Below are 14,411 nucleotides of genomic sequence, written 5' to 3'. Positions count from 1 at the left end.
ACAATATGACAACTTAAGGCCAGCATGAGTTTTTAGTTTCATAAACACAAAGCACTACTAAATGAAATGTCATCATTTAGAGGCCTTCCATCTTTTAGATTAGTCTGTTGGCTAGTAAGGGGTCCTACAGACATTCAAGGGGTGGTGTAAAGGCTGTTCCTGGTTGTCAAATTGACTATAGCTGGAATGAACTACAATCCAGAATTGGAAGGCACACCTGTGATCCAGATTTTTTTTTTTTTTTTCAAGACAGGGTTTCTCTGTGTAGCCCTGGCTGTCCTGGAACTCATTCTGTAGACCAGGCTGGTCTTGAACTTAGAAATCTGCCTGCCTCTGCCTCCCAAGTGCTGGGATTAAAGGCATGTGCCACCACCACCACCGCCGCCTCCCAGCTGTGATCCAGATCTTGAGGCTGGGAGATAACAAGTTTCTGACCTGGATCTTGGCATGGAGGTCTTGAGGCTTAGTGGCTATGAATCCCAGGAGACTAAGGCAAGGAGATCTCTGAGTTCAAGGTCAGTTTGTGACAAAACAAGTCCCAGATCCAGTTGTGGTGGTATACACCTTTAATCTGGGCCACACCTTCTGCTGGAGACCTACATAAGGACATTGGAAGAAGGAAGAGATCTCTTCTTCTCCAGCTTGCATTTACTGCCAGCACATCTGTTGGAATCTACTAGCCTTGTGGGACTGAGCAACTACTAGATCCTTGGACTTCCCATTCACAGCTGACCATTGTTGGGGAGTTAGACTACAGACTGTAAGTCATAACATGCCTTCACTATATAGAGACTATCCATAAATTCTGTGACTCTAATCCTAATACAGGTGGGGATTATACAAAGCAGCACCAAGAATCAGAGATCACAGTGGTGGCAGGATTGGAGGTGTGTTATCTTAGACTTCGGCCTATCACATCTAGTGATATTAAAGACACAGTGTCTTGGGGCTGGAGAGATGGCTCAGTGGTTAAGGGCACTTGCTGCTCTTGCTTATGGACCTTGGTTTGCTCCCATTAACCATGTTCACAAGTGTCTGAAATTGCAGTTCCAGGAGATCTGGTACCTTCTTCTGTTTTCTGCAGATAGCAGGCATTCACACATATGTCTTCTATATATACACATAGCATTACTTTCCCAAGCCTTCAGTGACTGCGGATTGTAAAAACAATGGCCAAGACACTGAGCAATGTTTTGTCTGTTTCATGGGGCTGATGAGGCCCTGCCAAAGAGACCTAGAGGATTCCTGTGACTCTTGGTTAGCACACTAAAGGACTATATCTATGTAGGAGTAAGCTGGATTAGGGAATAACCAGCCTCCACAAGGACTACTCTGAATGAGTCTTACCTCTTCAGCAGAATATAATGATCAGACATCAACTCAGCTATGGTCAGGCATACTTGCCTGCCTTAGGGTTTCTATATCACCAATGAAACAATGTGATGAAAAAGCAAGTTTGGGGGGGGGGCGGTAAGGGTTTATTTGGCATATACTTCCTCCTTGTAGTCAGTCATTGAAGGAAGCCAGGACAGGAACTCCAATGGGGTTTATGCAGAGGCCATGGAGGGATGCTGCTTACTGGCTTGCTCCTGGTGGCTTATGTAGACTGCTTTCTTATAGAATCCAGAACCACTAGCCCACTGACAGTATTACCCACAATGGGCTGAGCCCTTCCTCATCAAATCACTAATTAAGAAAATTCACCTGTGGTGATGGTGGCACACGCCTTTAATCCCAGCACTCGGGAGGCAGAGGCAGGTAGATTTCTGAGTTCAACGTCAGCCTGGTCTACAGAGTGAGTTCCAGGACAGCCAGAGAGTTATACAGAAAAACCCTGTCTTAAACAAACAAACAAGCAAGCAAAACAACAAAAACCCAAACAAACAACAACAAAATTCCTTACAACGGTATCTTCTGGAAGTATTTTCTCAATTGAGGTCCCCTCCTTCCAGAGGACTCTAGCTTGTGTCAAATTGACAAAACTAGCCCCTAAGTCTCTCTGATAGAACACTTTCTTTTTCCCAAGCTGCTTTGCTGTAACAAGCACAGTTAGTGGAGAAGGTGATACTGATGCAGAAGGGAGAAAGTGAGAAGGAAGGACTGAAGGAGCAAGAAAGTTGTTCTAGTTTGCTTTCTGTTGCGATGATAAAACTAACCAAAACAACTTGGGAGCAGGTATTTCAGCTTACAGTACACCTTTGAGGGAAGCCAGGATGGGAATTCATGGCAGGAACCTGGAGGCAGTAATAGAAACAGATCATGGAGGTATTTGGTCCCTGGCTTAACTCTCAGCTTGTTATCTTATACAGCCCATAGGTGGCCCCGCCCACATTGAGTCGCGTGTTAATCGTGAATCAGGAAAACACCCCACTGACAGGCCTACAGGCCAATCTGATGGGAGCAATACTTCAATTATCTTGTCTGTTGCTCCTCAGTATTTTTTTTTTTAACTGACTTGTTAAACCGTGTACTGTGTGTGAGATTCTCCTGTGATCTCTGCTTGGCTGTCTTAAAGTGTTCCTTTGAAGCCACCACTCTACTCCCCAGAAACAGAAATTCCTCCATGTAACAGTAACAATCGTCTCCCTAAACATTTTGTTTTAGCGCGCCTTCTCAGATCAAAGCATATATTTTTTTTGCTGAAAATTACCGTTATTGAGATAGGGTAGCATACTACTATGTAGTAATGCTGGTCTAGAATTCGTCATTCTCCTGCCTCTAACCTCCTAGTGCTGAAAAATATAGGCGTGAGTTACCGCCATGTCAGGCTCAAAAATCAATTTAAGGTTTTATGATACTAATAAATTACCAGGCAAAATGGGTGAGAACTGAAGAGAATTCCCAGAGGGTTCTCGTAAACGGGTTGCATGTGAATTCTTTGAACGTGAGACACTGACGCATTTTGTGATACTCCCTCAGCCTCCAACCATGCCATCATTCATCCAATAAGCATGCTCGGGTGTGAGGTACCTACCATGTGAGAGGGAAGCTATACTGATGTGAGGGGGATCCGTCCATTCTGGAAGAGCTTAGTAAGGACAAGTTTGTTTCCATAACTCCTACATGTCTTCGCTTTTACTGACTGCCAACCTCGTCCTCCGAGACCCACGCCCTGGCCGCTGCCTTTTCCCTGGCCGCGTCTAGCTTAGAGCGTTCTCGCTCCGAGACTCCGCTTCCCGGCAGCCCCTGCGGCGGGAGGCGGAGAAGCGCACGCAGGCGCGCAGGCCGGCCCCCGCACGCAGGCGCAGTGCGCACGCCGGCTGAGCTGGGTCTCGCGGCTCTGTGCGCGGCAGCTGAGAGCGAGGCCTGGTGAGCGCCGCCGTGGTGCGCGCCGGCTGGTCAAGGTTGTGCGCAGAAGAGGCGCAGCGGGCGGGCAAAGAGCGAGCGTCTTCCCCCTCGTAGTGGCACCGGGACCGGTCGCCTGGAGCCGGTGAGTGGGGGTTCCTCGCGGCCCCTCCCCCTCGGCGGGCGGCTCTGGGTTCCTTCCGCGGACCCGAGGGAGGCCCCGGGGCGAAGGCGGCCGCGGGCGGCGGCTGGAGCTGGCTCTGGCGCGCCAGGGACCGGACCCTCGCGTCGCTCCCGTGCGTCACGGGCCCGGCGGTCCTAACGGCCGCGCGGCGGCGGAGCGGGGGTGGGGGTGGGGTATGCTGGTGCTCGCCGTGAGGAACGCCGGTCGGGGCGGGGCGGCGGTAGAAGCGGCGTCGGGGACTGCGGGGCGCCGGGCGGCGGCGCGGAGTCTGCGCGCCGCGCTAGCTTGAGGGCGGGGGCGGGCGGCGCGGAGTGCGGTGGCTGAGGCCGAGGCGTGCGGGGCCGATCCGGGAGTTGGCAGGTTACCACCGGGGCCGGTGTTTGGAGGGAGGTGGGGGTGGAGACGGCAGGCTGCAGTTTACAGATGTCATAACTACGCGGGCCTGGAGCTGCTGACGGGGGTGTGGTAATTATAGCAATGACAACTTGGTCGGCTGTGTGAGCGGTGATGCGAGGGAAACCGCCAAGCCTTAGCAGAGGCTCGCCTTGGGAGCAGAAAACTGGAGGGTGACTCGGATCAGGGACGTCGGCAAGAAAGAATGTGAGGGTTGAATGAAAAGTTTTCAAATGAATTGATTTTTAAGGCTTAAACTTCGGTTTGGTAAATTGCTATCAGAATCAGCCACAGAAAAATACGTTTGAAATATTTAACACTATCATCTGTCCTTTCCCCCCTTTTAAAAACAGTTCCTTCAAACACCATCTCCTTCCTCCTCCTCTCTTTTTGTCTTGTTTTTTTCTTATTTATTGAATATCATCTTTATTTACATTGCCAATGGTAAAACCTTTCCCGATTTCCCCCCTCCCCAAAGACCCCCCCCCCAACCCTTCCTCTCATCCCCTGGTCTTGTTTTATTTGTTTGTTTGTTTTTGAGACTGAGTTTTGTTTGGTAGGCTGGCTTTGAGTTTCTTGTCCTGCCTCCCGGGTGGCAGGATTTCAGATATGCACTACGCAGTCAGCTCAAAATTTCGTCCAGCCTAGATGACTAAGTAGGTACAGTCCCCACCTTCTTGCCTGTAGGTTGCCTTTTCTTTGTGTTTGTTTTTGAGACAGGTCTCACTATTTAGTCATGGCTGACCTAGCATTAGATACATAGCTCTTGGTTGTCTTAAACTCAAAACAGCCCTACCTCTTATGTGTTGGGTGGTTACAGCTACAACAGTAGCATGCCTGCTCGTGCGTGTGTTTGTATAACTTTGTATGCGTGATGTGTACAACTCTTATTTATTTATAGACTGACTTACTTAAAGGTAGGGTCTCCTTACATAGCCCTGGAATTCATATATAGATCAGGCTGCCATTGAACTCAAGAGATCCACCTGCCTCTGCTCCTGGAGTTCTGAAATTAAAGATGTGTGCTGTCACACCTGAACCTCCTTTCTCCATTTTAAAGGTTGCAAGATCTCAATTTTGAAAAGAAATTAAGAATGGTTTCGCTCTATAGTTTTGCTGAAATAATTTATTCTTCGCAGATTATTGTTTATATATAATAAAAATTATTATAAAAGTGGTGGTGCACGCTTTTAATCACAGCTCTTGAGAGGCAAAGGCAGACGGATTTCTGAGTTCGAGACCAGTCTGGTCTACAGAGTAAGTTCCAGGACAGCCAGGGCTACAGGGAGAGAAACCCTGTCTTGGAAAAAACAAAACAAAACAAAACAAAAAAAAGCATGGAAGAACACAGTATTAGTTTTTTTTTTTTTTTTTTTTTTTTTTTTTTTGGGTTTTTCGAGACAGGGTTTCTCTGTTGCCCTGACTGTCCTGGAACTCATTTTGTACACCAGGCTGGCCTCAAATTCAGAAATCCGCCTGCCTCTGCCTCCCAAGTACTGGGATTCAAGGTGTGGGCCACCACTGCCTGGTAGTATTAGTTTTAAGAATAGCTTGTTTCTTATAAATATTTTATTTACTTTTTAAGTGTGTGAATGTTTGCCTGAAAATGTATTTAAGTGCATCATACTGGTGCCTGGTGCTTGCAGAGGCTAAAAAGAGGGTGTTAGAGCCTCTAAAACTGGAGTTGAAGATTGTTTTGAGTTTGGGTACCAGGAACCAAATCTGTCTTCTGCAAGAACAGCAAGTGCTCTTAACCGCTGAATGTCTTTCTAGTCCAGAAACCACTGGAAGAAGACAGTATAATTCTTGAAATCTTACAGTTCTAGGGAAACAAATTATTTGCTGGTAATAAAGATGCATTGTAAGAGCTAGTAGCTTGTTCCTATAATCCTAGCACTTGAGAGGCAGAGGCAGGAAGATCCTGAGTTTTGAGGATAGCCTGGAACTGACTGTCACAAAACAAGAAAGCAAAACCTGTAACAGGGCGGTAGTGTAGCATGCCAGAGGCCTGTAGTTAACCCTTAACCCTCCCAAAAGGTCTACAAAATCAAACCTAGAAAACCTGCAGACAAGTAAAGAGAATAAAGATATTACCTTAAATCAAACACTTGCATTATGCTTTTTTCTTTTGAGATAGTGTCTCTTTATGTACTTGGCAGTCTTGGAACTCAAATGTTGGCATTAAAGGTGTGTCCTACTCTGCCAGGCAATTATGCTGTTTTTATTTTTGTGGTGCCAGGGATCCATTTCCTGGTCTTACACATACCAGGTTAGTGCTCTGCCACCGGATCATGTCTTCGGTCCTTGCATTATGTACTTTTTGGAGGTCTTCACGAAATGTTATACATCTTGACTTATCTAGAAAGTCATACACCAAATATGACATACCAAAGGGAACCACAAACAACAACAAAAACAACTCCCCCCCCCCAAAAAAAAACTTTGTTGCTAGTGGTAGGCTCTTTTGTGCGTATGTGTATGTGGGGTATGTGCATGAGGGTTGCAAACACATGACTGTCCAGGCTCCTGTGCTCATGTGTGTGACTCTGGAAGCTGGAGAAGGACTTTGGGCATCTTCCTCTATTGATCTTTCCTAGCCTGCTTTGAGAAAGGGTCTCATTGAGTCTGAAGCCTGTGGCTTGTCAGCTAAGCTGACTGGCAGGCAGTTGCGCAGAGGTCTGCATATCTCTGACCCAAATACTGGGTTTACAATCAATGTATGTTCATCCATACCCCTATATTTTTAATTTGGGTGTGGGGAGTGAAACTAATATCCTCATCCTTTGCCAGCAAGAGCTCTTACCCACTGAGAAATCTTCCCAGCCTTGGCTTTCTCTTTTAAAAAATGATTATTATGTGCATATGTGAGTGCAGTGTGTGGGGTTGCCTGTGGAGGTGGCCAGAGAGGGTTGTGTTGGATCCCCTGGAGCTGGAATTACAAGCAGTTGTCAGCTGTCCAACATGGATTCTGGGAATCAGATTTGGATCCTCTGGAGAGCAGCAAAGTCTCAGTTATTGAGCTACCCTCTGTTGAGCCATTGCCTCTTCCCTCCCCTCCCTATACGCAGCATCGTGTATATTAGACTCGTGTGTTTTTGTAAGCAGTATTGTTTCCATGTTGACTGGTAGGCTCAATTCTATATTTGTAATTTTCTTCAGTTTCTACTATGTCATAAATTGTTTTATACCAGACAGTCATTTTTCCCTGAGATATTTTGTTATCTGTTGCTTTCAACATTTTATCACCTTATCTTTTCCCACGAATGGAGAGTAGGATTATATCTTTTCATCCCTAGGATTAGCACCAGTGTTTGGGAAGGAGATATGAAGTCAGGAGTTCAAAGTTATCCTCAGCACAAAGTAGGCCTACGTGGCTTACATAAAGCAAACCAAAAGTTAAGATCTTTGATTGGTCAGTGACTGACTTACTGATAAAGATAATCCCTTGATACTCTTGTTTTTGTTTTGTTATCTTTGTACTTTGTGGGGCTTGTGAATTTAGGTGTAATAATCGAAGAAAACATTGGTTATGACAATTCATATTTAGCTGAATTGAGCTGATTTTTCTCTTCCCTTGATGCAGTACAGAAAGGACTTGTGTTTGGATTGTGAAATAGTCCATTGAAAATGTGGGAATGAGGACTGATGAATTGTAGTCTCTGTATTTTTTTGAAGACCTTAGTAACACTGCAAAGTAGACATTAAATGAAAAAAAAACTGATTCTGTCCCAATGTTTTAGACTAATTGGAATAATTTTTGAGAGCTGGCAATAATCCAGAATGTGGATAATGGGGATAATCCTCTTCATATAACAAGAATAATGCAGCCCTTCATATACAAAGATATGTCTGCTTGCTCATCATGAACAGTTCTCCAGCATGAATAAGGATATTTGCTGAGTTGTCCATGTGCCTCTTATGCTTTGTGACCAACAAGACAGCTTGGGGTCAGAGTGAGGGCTTCTAACAGGAATAGAGAGACTCACAGAAAGTGGTAAAATTTATTCTGGGTCAACCTTGACTATATCAGATGTTTTTCAATTATTATACTTGCTAAACCACTTTGAGAAGGTTATTGTCTGATTAGGTAACTTGCCCCACTTCCCAGTAAGTGGTGGGGCCAAGATTCAAGCCATAGGCTGTTTGTAATATGTTTCTACCAATCATTAAAGCCTGGCTTTATCAGCAGTTCAGTCTTTACATCAGAACAAACTAGAGGCTGAACTTACTTACTGTTAAGAGATTGTCTTAAGTTCCTTATTTTATGACCATTAAAGTTACCTCAATTTTAGAATAGGATAACAAGAAAAATCCTACCACCCCTGTTCTGGTCTATACTTTTACATGCTTTTTTTTTTTTTAAGTGTTGCCTAGTTCTATATTGATAAATACTTTCTTTGTTTTATTGCTCCTTCCACCCCCTCCTTTTTCTTTTTCTTTTCTTTTAGTTCTGGGGCTTAAATGAAGGTCTTTGGCCATGCTGAGGCATGTGAGCTACCACTGAGTTACAGCCCTAACCCCTGTTGCTGCTATTGTTGTTATGAATTATCTTTAATGGTCTTACTGTGTAGTCCTAGCTGCCCGGAACTTGCTATGTAGATCAGTCTGGCCTCATAGTCACAGATCTGGATCCACCTGTCTTTGCCTTCCAGAGTGCTGGGATCAAGGATGTGCATCACCATGCCTGGCTTGCTTTCTTCCCCTCCCCTTCCCCTCCCCTTCCCCTCCCCTTCCCCTCCCCCTCCCCCTCCCCCTCCCCCTCCCCTTCCCTTCTACTGAGGGTAACCCTGGCTGTCCTGGAACTCATTTTGTAGAGTTTCCAACTCAGAGATCTGCTTGCCTGCCTCTGTTTCCCAAGTGCTGGGACTAAAGGTGTCTGTTACCATGCCTGGCTCTGGATTATTCTTGCTAGAATAGTTTTAGTGTTGATGCTCCTCAGAGAAAAATATTCCTTGGTGTTACATTATCAGCTTTACCTAAACTTACACTGCCCCTCCCTTGTCAATGTAGTTATCATAGGATCTGTTAATACAACTATAAATAGAGCCAAACCATATAGACTGAGATAATTTCCTGTTAACCAGTTGATGTTTATATAGAAGTTAATGTGGTTTTGGGGGTAGAGCTGCTTTATTTCTTGAGCTCTTTCTTGGAATTATTATCCTTTGTTTTTGGCTTGTTGAGGTGGTCTCACTGTTAAGTCCAAGCTGTCCTGGAACTCAAGATTCTTCTGCCTCTCATTTTCAATATTGGGACTAGAGGTGTGTGCAAAAAAAAAAAAAAAAAAAAAAAAATCCTTGCTCCTTTATTCTTTTAACACAGTCTGGATTGGTGGTTTTCATCTATGCTTGTTCACATTGTTGTCTTGGGATATCTCTATGTCATCCTGTCATCCTGATCTTTTCCTTTGTTTTTTCTTTATTAATTTCTTTGAATATGTCCTTTTATTAAAAAAAAAAGTATTTAATGTATATGAGTACACTATAGCTGTCTTCACCAGACACCAGAAGAGGGCATCTGATCCCATTATAGATGATTGTGAGCCATCATGTGTTTGCTGGGAATTGAACTCAGTAACTCTGGAAGAGCAGTCAGTGCTCTTAACCACTGAACCATCTCTTCAGCCCACTCTTTATTTTTAATACCTACTTTGTAGGTATTTGCATGTGAGAGCAGGTTGTAGTATCCTGAGGTTTTGCAGTCCCTGATGGAGTCTCAGGCAATTGTGCGATGGTGGGAACTGAACTTGTGTCCTCTGCAAGAGCACATTCTTAGCTGCCCCCAGCCCTCAATATTATTTGAAGATAGGGTCTTTTGCTGAACCAGGAGCCAAACATTAGGACAGAATAGCTCTATCTCAGCACTGGGCTTAAGATTTGTGTTTCATTTCTGGTCTTAGTACCTGAGTACTGAGGATCCAAATCAAGTTTGTTTTCTTTCTTTCTTTCTTTCTTTCTTTCTTTCTTTCTTTCTTTCTTTCTTTCTTTCTTTCTTTCTTTCTTTCTTTCTTTCTTTCTCTCTCTCTCTCTCTCTCTCTCTCTCTCTTTCTCCTTCCTTCCTTCCTTCCTTCCTTCCTTCCTTCCTTCCTTCCTTCCTTCCTTCCTTCCTTCCTTCCTTCTTTCTTTTTTTTTTGGTTTTGGTTTTCTTGACAGGGTTTCTCTGTGTGGTTCTGGCTGTCCTGGAACTCACTCTATAGACCAGGCTGGCCTCAAACTCAGAAATCCGCCTTCCTCTGCCACCCAAGTGCTGGCATTACAGGTGTGTGCCACCACGCCTGGCTCAAATTCAAGTTTTCATGCTTGAAAATATCTTCCCAACCTTCCAGTTTTGAGGATTAGTTCCCCCCTTTCTCAATTTTAGGATACTATTTTTAACCTTGGACATTTCATATATTCTATGTGTGTAAGTATGTTTGTGTGTGTGAGCGATTGTGTGTACAGGTTGGCCTAGAAGATAGATGACCTTGAGCAACTTATATTCTTTCAAGCACCTTCCCAGGATTGCTGGTATTAAAGCCATGCACCACAGTGAATTGCTTTCTCTTCTCTTCTCTTCTCTTCTCTTCTCTTCTCTTCTCTTCTCTTCTCTTCTCTTCTCTTCTCTTCTCTTCTCTTCTCTTCTCTTCTCTTCTCTTCTCTTCTCTTCTTCTCCTCTCCTCTCCCCTCCCCTCCCCTCCCCTCCCCTCCCCTCCCCTCCCCTCCCCCCCTCTCTCCTCTCCTCTTCTCTCTCTTCTCCTCTCCTCTCCTCCCCTCCCCTCCCCTCCCCTCCCTTTTCCTTCCCCTTACCTTTTATTTTAGAACAGTGGTTTTTTTTTTTTCAGTTTTTTGTATGTTTTTTAAAAATTTATATTTTATGTATATATGAGTGATCTGGCTTCATGACCACCAGAAGAGGGCATCAGATCCCATTAGGTTGTGGTTGCTTAGAATTGAACTTGGGACCTCTAGAAGAGCAGTCTTAACTGCTGAGCCATTTCTCCAGGCCCCAGAAATTATTTTAAAATAATTCTTTGATATAAATGTACTTTTACCATTTATTAAAGACTAAGGCAAATTTGTCTGAGTTGGTTATGTGTTTAGTTTTATATGAAGTATTAAATTTTGGCTGAAAGTTTGAGTTGTAAGACGTAGACATCTTTTTTATTTTTCAGAGTTGATTTGATATTTTGATTTTACAACTAATAGTGCTGAGGACTATTATTCAGGTAAATGTCTAGTACAAAATGGTAGCATTATGCTGGACAGTTTTTTTAGAAGTGCTTGGAAATTCTGTCCTGATTCTACCAAGCCAAAATTCAAGAAGAATTTTTCTTTTTAACTTACATAGCAAATTTAAAAATCAAGCCTTCTAATATGGGGCAATATGAAGACACATTGTCTTAATATCTGCTGAGGATGAACTATAGGAAAATATTACAAGTCTTTTCTAAAATAATTGTTTTCTGTAAAAGCAGAAGATTTTATATGTTTAGTAAAAACTCTGCAATTGGTACTGGAGAGATGGCAAAGATGTTAAGAGTAAGAGCACTTGCCGTTTGTCCTAGTTAGGGTTAATACACCGTGACCAAAAGGAAGAAAGCATTGTTAGCTTTCATGTCCATATCACAATTCATCGAAGGAAGGACAGGACCTCACACATGGCTGGAACCTGGAGATAGGAACTGACAATGCAGAGGCCATAGAGGGGTGCTGCTTACTGGCTTGCTCAGCCTGTTTTCTTTCTTAAAGAACCCAGGACCAACAGCTGAGGGTGACCACTACTAACAATGGGCTGGTCCCTCCCACATCAATCACTAATTAAAAAATGCCCTACAGACTTGCCTACAGCTGGTGAATTTAGGCTTTTTGTTTTGTTTTGTTTTTCTGTTTTTTGTTTGTTTGTTTGTTTTGAGACAGGGTTTCTCTGTGTAGCCCTGACTGTCCTGGAACTCTTAGTTTTGTTTTTAATTGTGCCTTTTGTTTTTGCCTGTTCCTTGTTGCCTTCTGATTTGCTGAAGTTCCTTGTGGATGTGAGATTTGTTGTTGAGACGTTGTTTAGCCTAGACTGGACTCAAACTAGGTTGATTTTTGCCTTCCTCTGCTCCTTCCAGTGAATGGGATTGAAGGCATGTAGCACCATTCAGAGATGAGGACGTTGTATTTTAATGGTCTGTCGATTTTAAACTCTAAAAAGATGTATGTATTCTTTCTGTAAATTTTGTTCTTGGTATTTAAAATTTAAGATTTAAAAAAAAATTTGTGTGTGTGTGTGTGTGTGTGTGTGTGAGTGTGTGTGTGCGCGCGCACACATGCTCTCAGAAGCCAAAAGAGGGTGTTGGAGCTCCTGGAGCTAGAGTTAGAAATTGTGAACTGTTTGACATGAGTGCTGGGAATCAAAGGTAAGAGCAGCAAGTGCTCTTAAACACAGGGCAAACTCTCCAGCCCCTTTTTGAAAATATTGTGTGTGCGTGTGCGCTAGCTAGCATTTTCTTTCTTTTTTCTTTTCTTTTCTTTTCTTTTCTTTTCTTTTCTTTTCTTTTCTTTTCTTTTCTTTTCTCTTTTCTTTTCTTTCTTCCTTCCTTCCTTTCCTTCCTTCCTTCCTTCTTTCCTTCCGTCCTTCCTTCCTTGCTTCCTTCCTTGCTTCCTTCCTTCTTTCCTTCTTTCTTTGGTTTTTTGGATCTGGTTTTTTTCGAGACAGGGTTTCTCTGTATAGCCCTGGCTGTCCTGGAACTCACTCTGTAGACCAGGCTGGCCCAGAGTGCTGGGATTACAGGCGTGCTCCACCACTGCTTGGCATGTTTCAGACTTTCTAGTTTCTTTACTCTGAGCATCTGAAGGGGTTAGGAGGGTTGCTTGACTATCTTCAAAGAACAGGTGAAACAATCTGGTTATTTCAGTGACTTTTAACTGGCAGCCCAGTTTTTAACTTCTCTTGTCTTCAGAGGTACTGGAAGAGTTTGTGAAGCTTCCTGATTAGTGGGTAGTGTTAATTACTTTGTTAGTTCGCATTTGCAAGTGTTGGGCTTCATAGTTCTCTGCTTGGCCAGTAAAGCCATTTGAGGGAGGAGAGGATTGAAAGAAACTTCAAATACACTCAGTAATATTAGGAACCTACAACTCTTTAGAAGTCTACATATACCTTGTGCTTCTTAGGGTTTATACATACTACAAATATGATTTTGTAGAAATGCTTTCTTGTAGTTTTACCATGTTAAAGTTACATATTTTCTAATAAGATGGTATGTCATCTCTTTTTAAGAGTGTTTGAATTTGGAAGCTAGAGAGAGATGTCTCAGCAGTTAAAAGCACTGGCTGTTCTTGCAGAGCATGAAGATTCAATTCCCAGCACCTACATGATGGCTCACAACTATCTATAATTGCAGTCCCAGGGGATTTAGTGCCCTCGTTTCTCTGAGCACCAAGCAGGCATATGATATACAGACATGCAGATAAGACACCAGTATGCATTAAACAATGTATTTTGTGATGTCCCATTATTGGTATTGTAGCTATTAAATGTTTGGCCCATTTAGGATGTTTCAGGTTTACAAGAGGGATAGGCTGACATAGCATGCTGGGAATATACACTGCTCCCCTCCCCTTCCCTGCTCTCCCTTCCCCTCCCCTCCCCTCCCGTCCCCTGTCCTTTTTGGAGACAGGGTTTCTCTGTATAGCCCTAGCTGTCCTGGAACTCACTCTGTAGACTAGGCTGGCCTTGAACTCAGAGATCCTCCTGTCTCTGCCTCCCAAGTGCTGGGATTAAAGGTGTGTGCCACCACTACCTGGCTCTTTTTTATTTTAATAGGTATTTGAAACTGGGTAATATTGAACCGGTACCTAGAAGCATTGCAGTATACCAACAGTTAATGTGATGATCAAAATGTTTAGTTACCAACAAGTAGGTAGTGGATATAATGAGTATATGGACAAAGTAATGATTTACTTACCTGACAATATGGAATGAGGTGGTGTGAGATGTCAGCAACAATGAGAATGATGAACATTCTAAAACTTAGAAATTAACTTGCTTTTGGAGTTTTCTAGATTTAGATTATGGTTGATTATGGTGTCCAAAACTTGGGAAAACAAAACCATAGGAAATGGGAGGGTTACTGTATATAAAACTGAGGCAAAGTTGGGGACATTACTAGCTAGCTACCTTTACAATAAAAGGATTATAAGAATGTGATCAATAGTTGTATCACAATAAAGGCTCAGATGAAAGCATAAAAGGTGAGGAGCTATAGAAGAAACTGCTCACAGAGAAAAGCTTAGGCCTGCTGACTTCGCTCCTACTCCTACCAGACATCGGAAGACTCGGTACTAAGTCTTTACAAAGTCTTTCATTTTATAAAGACCATACTAAACTCATATACCAAAGATAAAGTATTCACAAGAAAAGTACAGGCCAATATCATAACTTGAACACATTTCTCAACAGAGGACAAATGGAGTCCAAGAGTAAAAAAGACTTAACACATCATAGTCAAGTGGGATTTCTTTTCCTAGAGATGCAAGATTGGTTTAAAGTCTAAAACATGTTAGTGTAATAGATTATTATTATTATTGTT

General features: G+C 43.1%; 1 protein-coding gene across 3 annotated transcripts in view; it reads left to right on the top strand.

The window, feature by feature from the left end:
* The first annotated feature begins 3,233 nt into the window (after window positions 1–3,233).
* Kpna1 (karyopherin subunit alpha 1) overlaps window positions 3,234–14,411 on the top strand; it is a 57,066-nt gene continuing 45,888 nt past the window's right edge. Inside the window, exon 1 of one of the 3 annotated variants that reach the window (XM_052158215.1) lies at window positions 3,234–3,430. The gene's annotated coding sequence lies outside the window, so the exon portion shown is untranslated. Of the gene's footprint in view, window positions 3,431–3,808; window positions 3,830–4,048; window positions 4,070–14,411 lie in introns of those variants that run through there. The other 2 variants (XM_052158217.1, XM_052158216.1) reach the window with 2 other exon arrangements.

The sequence above is a fragment of the Apodemus sylvaticus genome, chromosome 15 (genome assembly GCF_947179515.1).
Source record: "Apodemus sylvaticus chromosome 15, mApoSyl1.1, whole genome shotgun sequence".
Classification (NCBI taxonomy): domain Eukaryota; kingdom Metazoa; phylum Chordata; class Mammalia; order Rodentia; family Muridae; genus Apodemus; species Apodemus sylvaticus.
The sequence above is the reverse complement of the archived record's forward strand: the minus strand, read 5'-3'. Positions and strand labels throughout refer to the sequence as shown.